The following is a 13911-nucleotide window of genomic DNA, read 5'->3' as shown; positions in this document are numbered from 1 at the left end:
TTTACTTTGCTCAGGTGTTTATTCTACTATAACATAAACTCTACACTAAAGCTGAAACCATTGCGAGGTAATGTTTGTACAATGTTTTTTAACATAGACTTTCAGGTATGAAACAAGATACTCTGAGGGGGAAAAATTCTCATTCATTTAATAAAACTTAGTATTTTTTTAAGCAAGCTTCTGTATAAAGTTCTGATAAATGACTTCTGTGAGTATTTTTATGTGGATTTCTCCTGTCCCCGTTAAACCTTGGATGTAAGCTTCCAGCCTCCTTTAGATGGTTTAAGAAGGAGTAACAAACTTTGCAAACACATAAACATGTACCGTTCTGACACTACATCCATAAATCAGCACTTCCCCGTGGATCAAAGGGAAATTTCTCAAAAGTGGCCTAGAGAGGGGCTGATTGTGGAGGAGGCACCACCACCATCTTCAGGGGTTGGTGTGAAGTTTCTTTAGAAAGGAGCCACTTCAACGGCTCTGGTGGAGAGGTTCTCTCTGTAGGCAGGTCTGGGTGAGGGTGAAGGGCAGATTTACGGTGCTTCACACCTTAAGGTGCTGAAAGTGGCTTTCTCACCCTCCTGGGTCCCAACCATGCACATACCTCACAAGCCAGGCATTGATGTCCCCGGGCAAGTTCCTGCTGCAGGCAGGGGCAGGGAACAGTAGGGTGGGAGCAGCTCCTTGCCAAGGTACCTGTGCCGGAGCCCAAACAGGAGAGGCAGGGAAATTCCAGAGGGTAAAAGTTATGCCGAGAAGATGTGGGGACACCTCAGGGCATCTGTGGAAAAGAGTTGGGCATGGCCCTCCCAGAGGTTATTATTACTATTTATCAGTTCAAGGGCAAAGAGCAAAGGCTCTCCCGAGCCTCTCCTCTCACCCCAATGGTAAAGAGCCACTATAAGCCAAATTAATCTTTAACAAAGAATACTTCCTCCTGTTTTTCCTGGGAACTCCATGTCACAATGATGGCGGTGGCTGGGTCTCCCCCGAGCATGTGCAAAAAAGGTGGCATAAGTCTTTCTCCATCAACCCTAGAGATTGCCAAAACAGCCTTCTGACACAGCGCCTGGCACGCAACGTGCTAGGAGGAAACACTCCACTGTCCTGGAGTCCTCCCCTGTGTTTGCAATAGTCCAGATCTTGCCAGATAAGCACAGGAGGAACTGGTATTTAAGTATTTTATTTCAAATTGGAAGCGTAAAGCCTTTGCTAAGGCTTTAGGTACAAATCAAAAATTGCAGCGGTGTCATCAGAAGTGGGCTCTAAATATTTTTTTGCGCCAAACAGACGGCATGAAGCTCACCTCCTCAGAGGTCCCACGAGGTGCTGCTTCTCTGGACACACCATGGCAGGACTCATCTCAGCCAGAGACTTTGCAGGGTACAACCGGGAGAGGAGATTTTCATTTCTTCAAATACACTGTCGAATGTCATAGTCAGAGTAGGGAGGCTGCTTAAAGTAAGGTTGGGAAAATCCTACTTTTGTGAGCTAAATGCTATTCTGCCATACATATGTATGCACATACACATGGCCAACTGTGGAGCAGTTCATTAACCCATTGAGCCAGGACAGCATGTGGACCATGGTCTAGCACCATCCTACCATCATATTAAGCATTAATTTCTCCATTTATTTGCACTGGCAGCAATGGAAGCGAATGCAGTTTCTGGAAAGGCTGACCGCTTGGCATCCACACTGCCCTTGGAATGTTTTTCATCAGCAGGCTCAGGGTGGTGGGGCTGATGCGTACAGCAGAGGATACCTGCATTGGGATGTTGTGCCCTGGAAAGCACCCGTGTACCAGCAGGGAAGTACCAGTGCTGGCCCTTGGGGGACACTGGAAAGAAAGTGGTCTGGGGAGAGGAGAATCCAGGTTTAAGGCAATGCAAATGCGTGCAGTGGTGATCCGGTGAGAGTACAGCTGAAGGTGGGATTACACTGTTTTCCCCTTGGCTAGGTAGATGTCTATGTGGGCAAATTATGATATTATAGTTCTATGAAAGCCACGCATAAATATCTACCGTAATATAGATGTAATCTGCATTAGAATGGGAAAACATGTAATAGGAAATCAGATGATAGTTTTCAAATAAATCTTATCCTGATTTTATGTGCTGCAGCTTTCACTTGCTGCACTGTATGTTACTTAGGTAGTGCTTAAGAGCCCCCGTGACAGACCAGGCATCTCTTTCGCACAAACACAGACTCACGAGATTCCCTGCCTGGGCTCTGGGCCATTTTTTCCTCCTGCATATTTTCTACTGCAGTCTGCAGGAAGTTCACACATGCAGAAGACACTATTTGGTCTGTAACAGTGATAGCGTTGCTGAGAGGAGGATGAAAATTCATGAAAATTTAGGTCTGAGCTACTGCTGGAAGGTATATAGTCATGATCTGCAATGATCTTAGATGTTTGAAGGGAAGAATTATGAGGGTTTATTGCTGTTGCACTACTGGCACATTAATCAGATTGTATAAATGATGGTAAAAATAGTGTATGGTAGCAGCAAGCGTGTAACCTGTGGCAGAAAGTAAAAGATGGCATCAAAAGAACCAGAGAGCAGCAGGTAGCTCCTCGGTTCACCATGGACATTGTCCTTCCCACACAGTAATAGTCCCTCAAACTTGGCTGCAATGTGCTGTAGCTCAAGCTATTATGAAGACATAAAATCTTCATTGGAAGCAAATTTCTGCTTCCCCTTTCATTCTAGGGAGAAAAATAGGATTGCAAAAGTCCATTTCTCCTTTAACCATAGTCCATAAATGCTTTTAATTACATCACCTTTCATGGTATGACATTAATTACAGTTACTTAAAAGGCTGTATATGGCTCAGGTATCACAGAGAACATTTTCTCCTGGCAAGTGTCACCAATAAAAGCATACAAGAAAGAGCTACATATTTATGGTCAATAAATACTAATTTTACTTTTGCTAGGCATTATAAACCTCTTGAGATGGTTGAAGAAAGAATTCTTAAATGTAACTCTTTGGCAAAAAAAATTTCCAATACAGAGAAAAATCTTTTTTCCATGAGGTCTCTTTAAAAAATAACAACCAGTGGAAAACATGTGATAAAAGCCATTTTTCCCTCTTACTGTTTATGGATAATGCCCCACACACATGACTAGTGCTGGGATGAAAAAAAAAACGGTAAATACACCTGAACTCTCTTGATTAATGTGCATACTTTTCTTTTCCTTGTAGATCAAGTTTAAACTGGGTACAGTCAGGTTACCTGTGAGAAATTAATTGTAAGTTCCATCTGTATGTGGCCATTTGGAGGAAGTAAAATACAAAACTTGCTTTTCTTCTTGCGTATTTGTGACAGCAAGACCACTCTTAAATTTAATTACTGATAAAGAACAGTATCACAGGATTGATTTATTCTAGTCACAACCATCTTAAAATTAAAATAACCAATTATGAAAAGTATCAAAATGATCTCTGCCAAGTAATTTCCAGTAAGAATATTTTTGAGATTTCCCTTTTGCAATAGTTCTTTTGTGAACTAGAAACAGTTGTTTTATTTTTTTCTGTTTCAGTGCTTATAAAATGGGCAAAATTTTGATTTAATTGTTCATTTAGAAATGGTCTTGGAAGCAATTTTCAACCATCTGTATTTCTCTGGATTAATCCCTCAGTGCTCTTTATGGCATACGGTATTACTAAATGTCACAAATCATCCTGAGATATCACGTATTGTGCGGTGCAGATTATTTACTTTGCCAAGTCCAGGTTTTTCTTTCTTAGCTTTAGAGTTTGGAAACAATCCCAAAGGTAATAGGGAAGTTTGTGAACCTTCTCTTAAATATGCCTCTTGGCTGGCTCCTTTTCCTGTTTTCTTGGCCTCTCTGGGGACGCATAATCAGTGCAACTCATGTAGTCCATGTACAGGCCTTCTCAACTTCTTACGTTTCAGCATAAAAAAAATTTTGAAATGGCTATTTTTAAAACTAGGCTTTTCCTTTACTTCACAAAGTCTAGCTACTTTACAGTGCTGAGTAACGAAGCCACAGGTGACTGCCACCAGCACTCCCATATCTGCAAAGCCAGGTGCTATAAATCAAATGCAGTAGGTTGCCTTGGCTTGCTGCTAACTGGGTCAACCTCCCCCCAGAAACAAAATTCCGGAAAGCAAATAACCATAACAAGTGGTTCCTGCACATAATGTTTCTCTATCATTATACAAAGAACTTCATAATACCAAATTATAAAAAAACCTGGAGTGGTTATGCAGGGATTTCACAACTGCAGGTAAGATAACTTGTGGCATCTCAGTTTGTCTGCACTTGGATGGGCCTTTTAGCTAGTTGCATTTTCTTATGACTTTAGTGCAAAAAGGTTTAATTTTTGAAAGTCCCTTCATTTACTAAACCCAAGTTAGGCCAAAAGACATCAACGAAGGCCAGAACAAGATTTGGATTACTTTATTTGTTTATACTCAAGAGGGAGAACGAATGCTGAGTTCCAGCAATCGCTGATTACGTGAATTTGAATCTAGCGAAATGAATGCTCGTCTGCCAGTTTAAAAATTCACCTCTCTTGAACCTTATAGGCCTAAAACTCTTTCGTCATTAATCTCATTTCATATATTAACAAATGCTATAAAAGAAGAACCTTCATTCTTTCTGTTTCTGGAGCTGTTTGAATTTCAAGGCCTCACCACTTCCACACCTGAAACACGCACCCCTTGCCGGTACGTCGGACAACGTCCTCCCGCACATCCTGCCTTTCACACCCCTCTCCCCCGCTATTACTGTGCAACACCAATGTTGAAAGGAATCAGCTGTGCTTTGAATGAAGCAGAAACTCATACCAACTGCTGTGAAGAAACTTAACTCTATCCCAGCCAAAATTGGCACAGGTGTCATATGGTAAAGGAAGACAGAGTTAATGGGTAAAGCCAGAGCCATATGGTAAAGGAAGCCAGAGTTAATGGGCTTTATTTTATTTATTTATTTATATATATGGGTGGATGAGCACCATCCCTGGAGGTGTTCAAGGCCAGGCTGGATGAGGCTTTGAGCAACCCGGTCTAGTGGGAGGTGTCCCTGCCCATGGCAGGGGGGTAGGAAATAGATGATCTTTAAGGTCCCTTCTAACCCAAACCATTCTGTGATTCTGTAATTCTGTGATTTTCTAAATGAAATAAAATAAACCCTTCAAACATCCCAAAGCTAGCTATGTGAATAGCATTCTCAAAAACGGGTTCAACTGAATAGTCTTGATTTTAAAATAATTGATTTCAACTTTGTTAATCATCTTTCTCTAAGCAGTTTCATTGCACACTACACTACTGTAGTCTGAGTACTGCCAGAATCAGATAATATTGGTATGATATTATTTTAATTGAGCAAGATGGAGAAATAAGAGCCTGGGCAGGATATTGCTGGCATATCTTTCTGATTCAACTTCATCTGGCAAGACTGACGATCAATTAAGAGGCTATTTCTCCGATGACGCGTGGTGTGATTCTCCCTGCTATACGTACTCCTGATGCAGAGCAGTTCCTTGCTGACACTGCGGGCACTGGGGTCCCCGGAGGCTGGAGCATGTCTGCCTGGGTGAAGCATGAACCCCAGCAGCCTGGGGGAGACGAGCGAGGAAGAGGATGGGATACCAGCCCTTTGCTCTCTGGGGCCCTTGGGGAGCTGGGAAAAAACCTGCCAAGGCAAGATCCTGTGCATCCAGGATCACAGAGACCGGCTGTATTTCTGTGCTTATCTTAGAAGTACGAGTTTAAAAGAAATTTACACGATGTGTCAATCTACTTAGATGAAAAAAAAAAATGGCAGGGGTGGTGGTGTTTTATTTAAACACTCTCCTTGGTTGCGTTTCACCAGGATTTACATCCTTAAGTAAGTCATAGAGGGGTTATTTGAGTGAACCAACCAGTGGCTGATGGCAGAGCTGAAAAAGAGCAGAGGCCTCCTGCAGCCCTGCATGTTGAGCTGCCACTAGGCCACTGTGACCTCCTGGCTGTCCCAAGGAGAGTACTCTGTATTTCAAAACAAAAGCGAGTTCAATATGGCAAAAGTTAGATAAAGTACAAAGGCTGTGAGCTGTGGTGGAGCAAACACAGGCTAGAAATTAACGTCCAAGCAGTTACGGCAGTTAATCATGGAAGGGCTTTAGATGCTGTGAGCTCTCCTTCTCTCATTTCTAAACAAAATTCTCTCCTAAAAATATGTAGCCATTTGGAAAAAAACTCATTCAGGCAAGTGCTCTGACCCATCTTGTTTACAATGTAAAATTAAAACTTTCCTGATATACCATCTATAAATTGAGCTATACATTTCCAAACCCTCTAGTGACGAAGTGACATGGAAACTATTTGATCTCAATTTACTAATTAATCTGATCTTTTATTGACTTGTGGCAGATTTTCTTATAGCGTAATCCCATAATTGAAATTACCATGTTCTGGATTACTATTTGCAATATTCCAGGAAGTGAAATGACTCCATTTCTTGTTCCTTTTTTTTTTTTTAAAGTAAAATATCAGCCCTACCCACTTCTTGTCTCTAATGACCTTCTTAAATTTTCCTATTTTAGACTTCCTATAAGAAAAACAGTAATGAATAAATATGTCAGCTATCAGCACTATGAATCTCAGCCTAAATCAAGTAAGTGTGTAGATAAAGTCCTGACTGATTTGTGGCAATGCAGAAGTTTTTTATAACCCCAAATGAAACCTAGTCTTTCTTCTTAATGCAATTCTTTGTTGTCATATCCTTAAATGACCTGCAGGTAAATAATGATATGTTTGCCTGTATAAACAAGTTCATAGTATGTAAGATATTAGCAGCAGACATTTATTTCTCCGCTTTGGTCCTTCTACAGGCACATACTGCCTTTAAGAATTTGTGATTTTTGTTGAAAAAAATGTTGGTATTCCAATATTTTCCCCCAAAGCCCTAACATGCTAACATATATTTTCTGAAGCAAATAGGTACACTGATGCATCTTGGAAAAAAATTTTCCTCATTTTTGACTGGAGCAGAATACAAGTAAGTGAGAAATGTTGCTTACCACTGTACCACTGGATTGTACGGATATGGGCTGAACAAGTGTGGACTGAATTGAAGGGATGGAAGAGTTTGTGATGAGGTTCAGACCAGGAAGACCATGAGTTAGCTTGGCTGGGTTGAGACCAAGAGAGAAAGGGATGATGATGGATGTGGATGTTGATGGAGGGGAATTGTCTGGGTGGAGAAAGATTCAATTGGGCAATGTCAGCTCAATGGGTAAGAGCTATGGGCCTCCGCCCTCCCAGGCTTAGCTCCAAATTTGTAAAGACTGTTTTGTTTCATCCCCACCATTCTACACATATTTCTGAAAGCCTTTTCTTTATCATTTGAAGTGGTGAGATATCACACATTTGACTTGCAAAGGAATCAGCCCCTTCTTTATGCCTGCCTTGCAGGGCTCCTCCAAGAACAAGCTCAGCCATATCTCCTGATGCTCCATCTGAGGAAAACCTTTCCCAGTCCCACCCTTCTGGGTATTGATAGCGCAGCAAATTAAAAACTCAAAGCCTCTGGCATAGGGGTGGCTGTTTCAGATACATCAGAAACTGAAGATATCTCCTCCTCTCTTACTTTGATGTTAATCAGATATCAAGACATTGGCAGGCTCTTCAGCACTGCATCTAAATCAATGATGTAATTTCTACAGGTAGGCTGGAAGCCCCTGGCAAACTGGCCCTGTTTGTTTCCGCAGACCTTGTGAGCTCTGTTATTGCTATTCCTGATTGAAATTCAAGGTCTCCAAAAATTCAGTTGATGTTAGAGCCAAGCTCAGAACTCTGGAGCTCTCCATTCCTGGGCACCTCATGGGGCTCAGGAATACGCATACCTCCTGTGCTTGAGCTGGCATGCCTAAGCACTGCAGGCAGCAGCTGGGTGATTGGGTACATTTTCCAAAGGGTCAGTTTGTCTTCAGCTACAGCCATAACAACCTCTGTAGGAGATTACACAGTAGTCCCAAAGCCCCTTGAACCCACTCCCCGTGCCAGCTCATGTATGCACATGAAGACCTTCTCACTTCATGCCCTGTCCAATGCCATATAACTTTTATCAGGTATATGATTTTCTAAATTAACATTTAACAATCAATTCGTCATCTCTATTACGCAGTACCTTATCGTGACTGGAGACACTAAGATGAAGAAAATCGCATCTAATTCATATCTGCTCAGAGACCCAGCCTGCTCTTCAGTGACTCCTTTTATGCAGCTTTTTTTTAATATGTGCTGTCAATTTATACTACGCTCCCTCATAGCTAAAATGTAAATTTTCTTTACAGTCATTTCTTCAGAAGAAATGGCAATTTACTTACAGGCAGCTTTGCTGTAGTTAGCTACACAATTCAACTCATTGATAATATAATAGTTTGCAAATAATCACAAACTGTAAACCATACATACTCCAGAAAACCATGATAGAGGCTCTGTAGGGATGCAGCAAGCAATTCAGACCTGTTGGTTGAAAGAAAACCGAACAAGATAGCAATTTGTAACCTGTACATCTTTTAAATTCAACAGTAAACAAATGCATGGCTTGCCTCCTTGTCCACATCTGGACACATAGTCTCATTTAAGAGGGTACATGAGACACCCACATAGAATCATAGAATGGTTTGGGTTGGAAGAGAACTTAAGATCATCTAGTTCCAACCTCCCTGCTGTGGGCAGGGACACCTCCCACTAGACCAGGTTGCTCAAAGCCCCATCCAGCCTGGCCTTGAACGCCTCCAGCGATGGGGCATCCACAGCTTCTCTGGGCAACCTGGGCCAGTGTCTCACCACTCTCATAGTGAAAAATTTCTTCCTGATATGTAATCTAAGTCTGCCCTCTTCCAGTTTGAAGCCATTGACATGCATCTCACAGATATGACACATGGGAAATCTGTCATGAGATATGGTTATATGAGAAATCTATAGCTGGGAAAGAGGTGGGTACTCTGTAGCATTCTCAGGTAGTACCAGACAGCTGTACAGAAACAGTTGAACTGAGACCTCTACGTCTATAACAACGCACATTACCGAGGTTTTTTTCTAGTCGACATGTGTTAGCTCATGGCTTGCATCCCAATGGTCATCATTATATAAAGCAATTCGCATAAAGGTTTGCTAAATGTTAAGTCGGGATCAAAATAAACATTGCTGTTTAGCTGAAGAATTGTTTATTTTTTAATTTATCTTTTCTCTTCTTTATTCATAGTGGTATCATCAATTCTTTTTCTGTGCCCATACGAAACCTGGAAGGTAGCGGGAGAGGTGCTGGCGTTCTTCTCTCAGTGCACAGTCACATGAATTCCCAGTGTGCTCATTGCTCAGAAATGGCAGGCACGGCAGAGGCTTACACATAACACCAAGATGGAAATAAATGGAAAACTTAACATAGCTATAAATAGGCAGAGCTATTATTTAAGCTTCCACATATAGGAATTAGTTGCCTTAAGGAGGATCTTCGGTATGAAAATTCTCTACAGAGGATAACCGGAGAGGCCCCACATAATCTTATTTATGTTTGCCAAGCAACAACAGCCAGTAGTTTTCTGTTTGAAGGCTACTGGAAAGGACCCCAAAAAAGAACCGTAACATCCTTTTGAAGTCTGATAAACACGAGAAGTTAAGTCAGTTGAGATTATCAAAGATAATACAGGGAGAGAATGTTTTTCACAGTAGTAGCTACTGAATCTAATAATTAGATCCAGTGATGCAAGACTGAAGCTAGAAAAACTGCTATTGGAAATGAGGTACAAAATTTTAATCGTGAAGTTGATTAACAACTGGAGGACCTCAGTGCGGACTGTGACGGATTGTCCACCACCTGAAGTCAGCTCATCAACACTGAATGTCTCTCTGAAACTATTTTGTTATTTCCTCTTGAGATTACTGGACTTCATACAGAAATCACTGGGAGAAATTCTGTGGTCTGTATTTTGCAGAAGGTGTCAACATGGTCCTTTTTGAGCTTAAAACCTATGAAAAAAATCAGGCATTTTCCTGCCATTCCATGACAGGTCAGAGAGTATGAATGATGGAACATGATTAACTTAATCCAAGAAGAAACATATCACTTTACACTTTACTTACTTACAAAAGGAAATATCAGACGGTCTTGCTCTTGCTGTCAGTCTGTCGCTGAACGGCAGAAGATCAAGCGCTGTGTTTAAAAAGGAGGCTAATCTCTAAAAAGGTGGGTACTCTGATGAATAAAGGAAAACATGCTCCTTGGGGTTACTGCTGGAGCACAGCTACAGAGGAGGTTCCTGAGGCCTTCAGTCTCCAAATCGGCACAAAAGGGCAGGCTGGGTTGAGTTTCTCAAAACTATGGATATGCTCCACAAGAACACCAACTGCTGGCTTTTAACATCAAATTCTATATATTTGATATATATGTCACTGATACTTTCAGTACTTGCCATTTTGAAGACCACGGGCAAGTTTAGCCCTTGGTTTCTCTGGAAATAGGATTTGACTCTTCAATTATGTGTAGAAATGGAAAGCTAAGCTTGATCCTATTTTCTTTCCCACTCACTTAAGACCCGGGCTGTGACTTTATGTTCGATAGAAAGGTTTCCTGGGTAAAACAAGTAAGAATCTGGTCCCGCGCTTTAAGTTCCATTTTGAAATGATCATAACAGTAAACATAAAAGCTGTACTATTTTCTAGGAGAAGATTAAGAGAAATCTAGGACAAAGATTAAGAAAACAACCCCCTCCAAAACAAACCATAAAATTACAAAGGCAGAAGAAGGCACGTGAATAAAGCAAACCGGATCCATCAAACGAAAACGTGATGACGCCGTAACGCTGCCTTCCTTTACCAAGCTCATCCGGTCCAACGCTCAAATAAACCAGGCAGGGGTGTGCTCCAGAAGGATTAGTTCACTGAAGGCGCCTGACCCCGGGTCAGAAGCCGAACGACAAACTGCATGGCTCCGGGCGCTCGCCTCGGGATTGAGCAGCAACCTGCACGGATTTGCCCCGCTGAAACGCATCCAGATGATCTCGTTCATCAGGTCACAACGATCCCGGCTTCCCACCCCACCCCACCCCACCCCACGTCCCACCTGGCTCGTCCCTGAGCGAGGCCCAGTGTTCCTCCGGGCTCCCGCCGGCCGGCCCTCTGACAGCCACACGCTCCGTTTCACGCCAGGCAGCAAAGCAAACACAGACGTGGCATTTTCAGAAAAATCTGCTCTCTAAAGTCAACATGAGAAATCTCCGCTGACGTCAGCGGACGCGGGTTTAGGTCGGGGTGGGAGCGCTTTTAAGACTTGTTCAGTCATCCTGGGAGGTGGCGAAAAGCAGGACGCCCCGGCACGTACGCGTCCAGCAGGCGCTGACACCGGTGCGGAGACTGTGGCACAGAGATCAGCGTGGGGCCACGGGTTTAGCAGGTCTCGGTTCGCCTCCAAACCAAACAAGAAGCTGAGGAACAAACCAGTCAGGGATCCACAGGGCTTGGTACTGGGGGAAGGCGACCTCCTGCAAGGCCCTAACAGCCTGGCCATGCTGCCTCCGACTCTTCCTGGGAGATGCCTGAGGGAGAAAGGCCTCAGGAGAAGCTCAGGACCTGACCACTTAGAAAAATAAGGTGAAGATTCACCCGTCTCACTTCATATCAGGGAATTCCATTTTTACCAATAATTTAAATCCATTTTGATATATTTCCTCACTAAACATAAACAGTGAGCAGAGCCTTTTTCCTGCACAGCATCCCCATACATTTTCTCCGCAATGGGCCGATCCACCTCCATTACATAAAAATATTGATAGTTGGATCCAGCAGTGAGTTTCCATGTGTTTTCTCACAGTGCGCAGATGAAAAGCCAAGTATTATCTCTTCACCAGAGCTACCTCGGGCTGTTCAAGGATGGAAGTGCTTGTCGGGATAAAGATATACACCAGCTCCACCCTGCATTCGCCTCAGGGCAGGCCAGGCTCTCCTGTCCCTCCTTCCTTCACCTTTCTCATGCCCCAGAGAAGCCTCTCTGGCTGCCTCCTCTGCTCCCACACCTGGCCCCAATCCTTGCCCTCCTCCCTTGACATTACGCCAGATCCCACACCCAGCTGTGGTCCAGCTGCAGCCATCCCAGGCTGGAAGCCTCTCTGCAAAGCAGGCTTAGCTTGAGCTGAACGCCGTAGCAATATCTCCCGTGAAATCTGATCTTCACATGCGATGCTCCTGTGTGGTCCCCTCTGCAAAGGTAGTCCCATGTGTCTGAGAAACGCCTGCCCAGGTGTTTGTGCGGAGGAGAGCCGTCTGCCCTTACCCACACTGAGACGTGGCTCAGGGAGGCAAATGTGGTGGCTCCCCCAGCAGAACTTTCTCATGCAGGTTCAGACCGTGACCAGGTGTGAAAACAGGTCCTGAGAGAAGCACTTAATGGAAAAAAACCCATACGCTTAAACCTTTCAGGCTTCACACAAATAAGGGTAGTCACATAAGTTACTGGCATAGGTCAAGTCTGCTGATGGTCCCTGGAAATGCCACATGTCAGTGGAAAACACCCAAAGCAATTTCCCCTGAAATTGCCCCAAGAGCAAAGAGCAAAAATAAGGACAGCGGGGAGGTGTATTAGCGCGTGGATGGGATATAGGGAAGTTACCATAACTGTACAACACTGGAACATGAGGAGGCATCCTTTTACACAATATTACAAAGAAATTTCAACAAGGAATACAATCCGTGCCAACCGGCATTGCCCCAGAAGCTGTCATTACCGCAGCTGGTACTGGCTACCTGGCAAGGAGCTCTGCGAGACATTCAGTTTCTCTAATAATTAAGCACTTGCTCCTGCCAGCGGCTGAGCTTTCCCATCTTCTGTTCCCTTCAGCTGACGACAAGGAAAGTCATATCTGCATGACAAGAAGCTTTGGCAGGATGAGAGGCTTTGAGGGCCAAAATGTTCCTCATAGATCATGTTAAACGTTTACAGGTTTAAAAAAAAATAAATATCCAGAACTAAAAGACTTTGAAAAATCAACAGCTCTGTGTACTAATATGTAAATCTCCTCATTTTCTTGCCTCTCTCCTGATCCGGGTTTTAAAAAACGTGCTGGATTGTGGAAAACCATTCCAACATTGTGTAATGAAAATGCAGCTTGTGGAAAGGATGTATCCTGGCTGAGCTGTTAAATACAGGACATCCAACCTCTACTGCTGCCACAAATTAACTTTTTGGCTTAAAACAGACAAAGCAAAAAACGTTACCCACAAGTGGAAAGAGGTATCTTGATTAAATGCCTGGAGGAGGAAGCGTATTTATATATCATACATGTTCAGGTCAAAAGTATTTCTGGAGAACCCAAGACAATCACTGGATTCCTAATTTTGAAATTATCATGTCAGACTCAGAATACAAAAATCGTAACAGGACGGTAAGAATGTGTTAGGGCCATCTACTGTACAGAGCATCCTGTGGCACTCAAATCAACACATTCATTTCATAAACCTTGAGAACACATTTTATCTGTGGAGAGGCGGGCCATTCAAAAATTTGTAATTAACCCAGAATTTTCTTACACTGCAATTGAGAAAGCAGCTTTTTCGCAGCCATTCAAAGCAGAGACTACCGTGAGATAAGCAGGTTTTTGAATCCTCTCTTGCTACTTCTTCCATTTATTGGCTGAGGAATACCATTGACAGGGCCATCGGTCGGAATCCTGGCAGACCTAGATTTCACAGATGATATCTGAATCGTTGACCAGACGTGGCAGCGCGTGACTGCGAAGACTGACAACGGGAGGAAACTGAAACAAGCAGCCTTACAGAGCAGGAAGCTGATAAAAGCGCCGAAGATAAAAAGGATACTGAATAATGTAGCGAAACACAGACTGCAAAAGCAGAGCCATTCAGGCTGGAAACTCTGTGAGTCAGTCCTATGGTATA

This window comes from Chroicocephalus ridibundus, chromosome 5 (assembly GCF_963924245.1).
Source record: "Chroicocephalus ridibundus chromosome 5, bChrRid1.1, whole genome shotgun sequence".
In the NCBI taxonomy this organism is placed as follows: domain Eukaryota; kingdom Metazoa; phylum Chordata; class Aves; order Charadriiformes; family Laridae; genus Chroicocephalus; species Chroicocephalus ridibundus.
Note: the sequence above shows the minus strand (reverse complement) of the source record.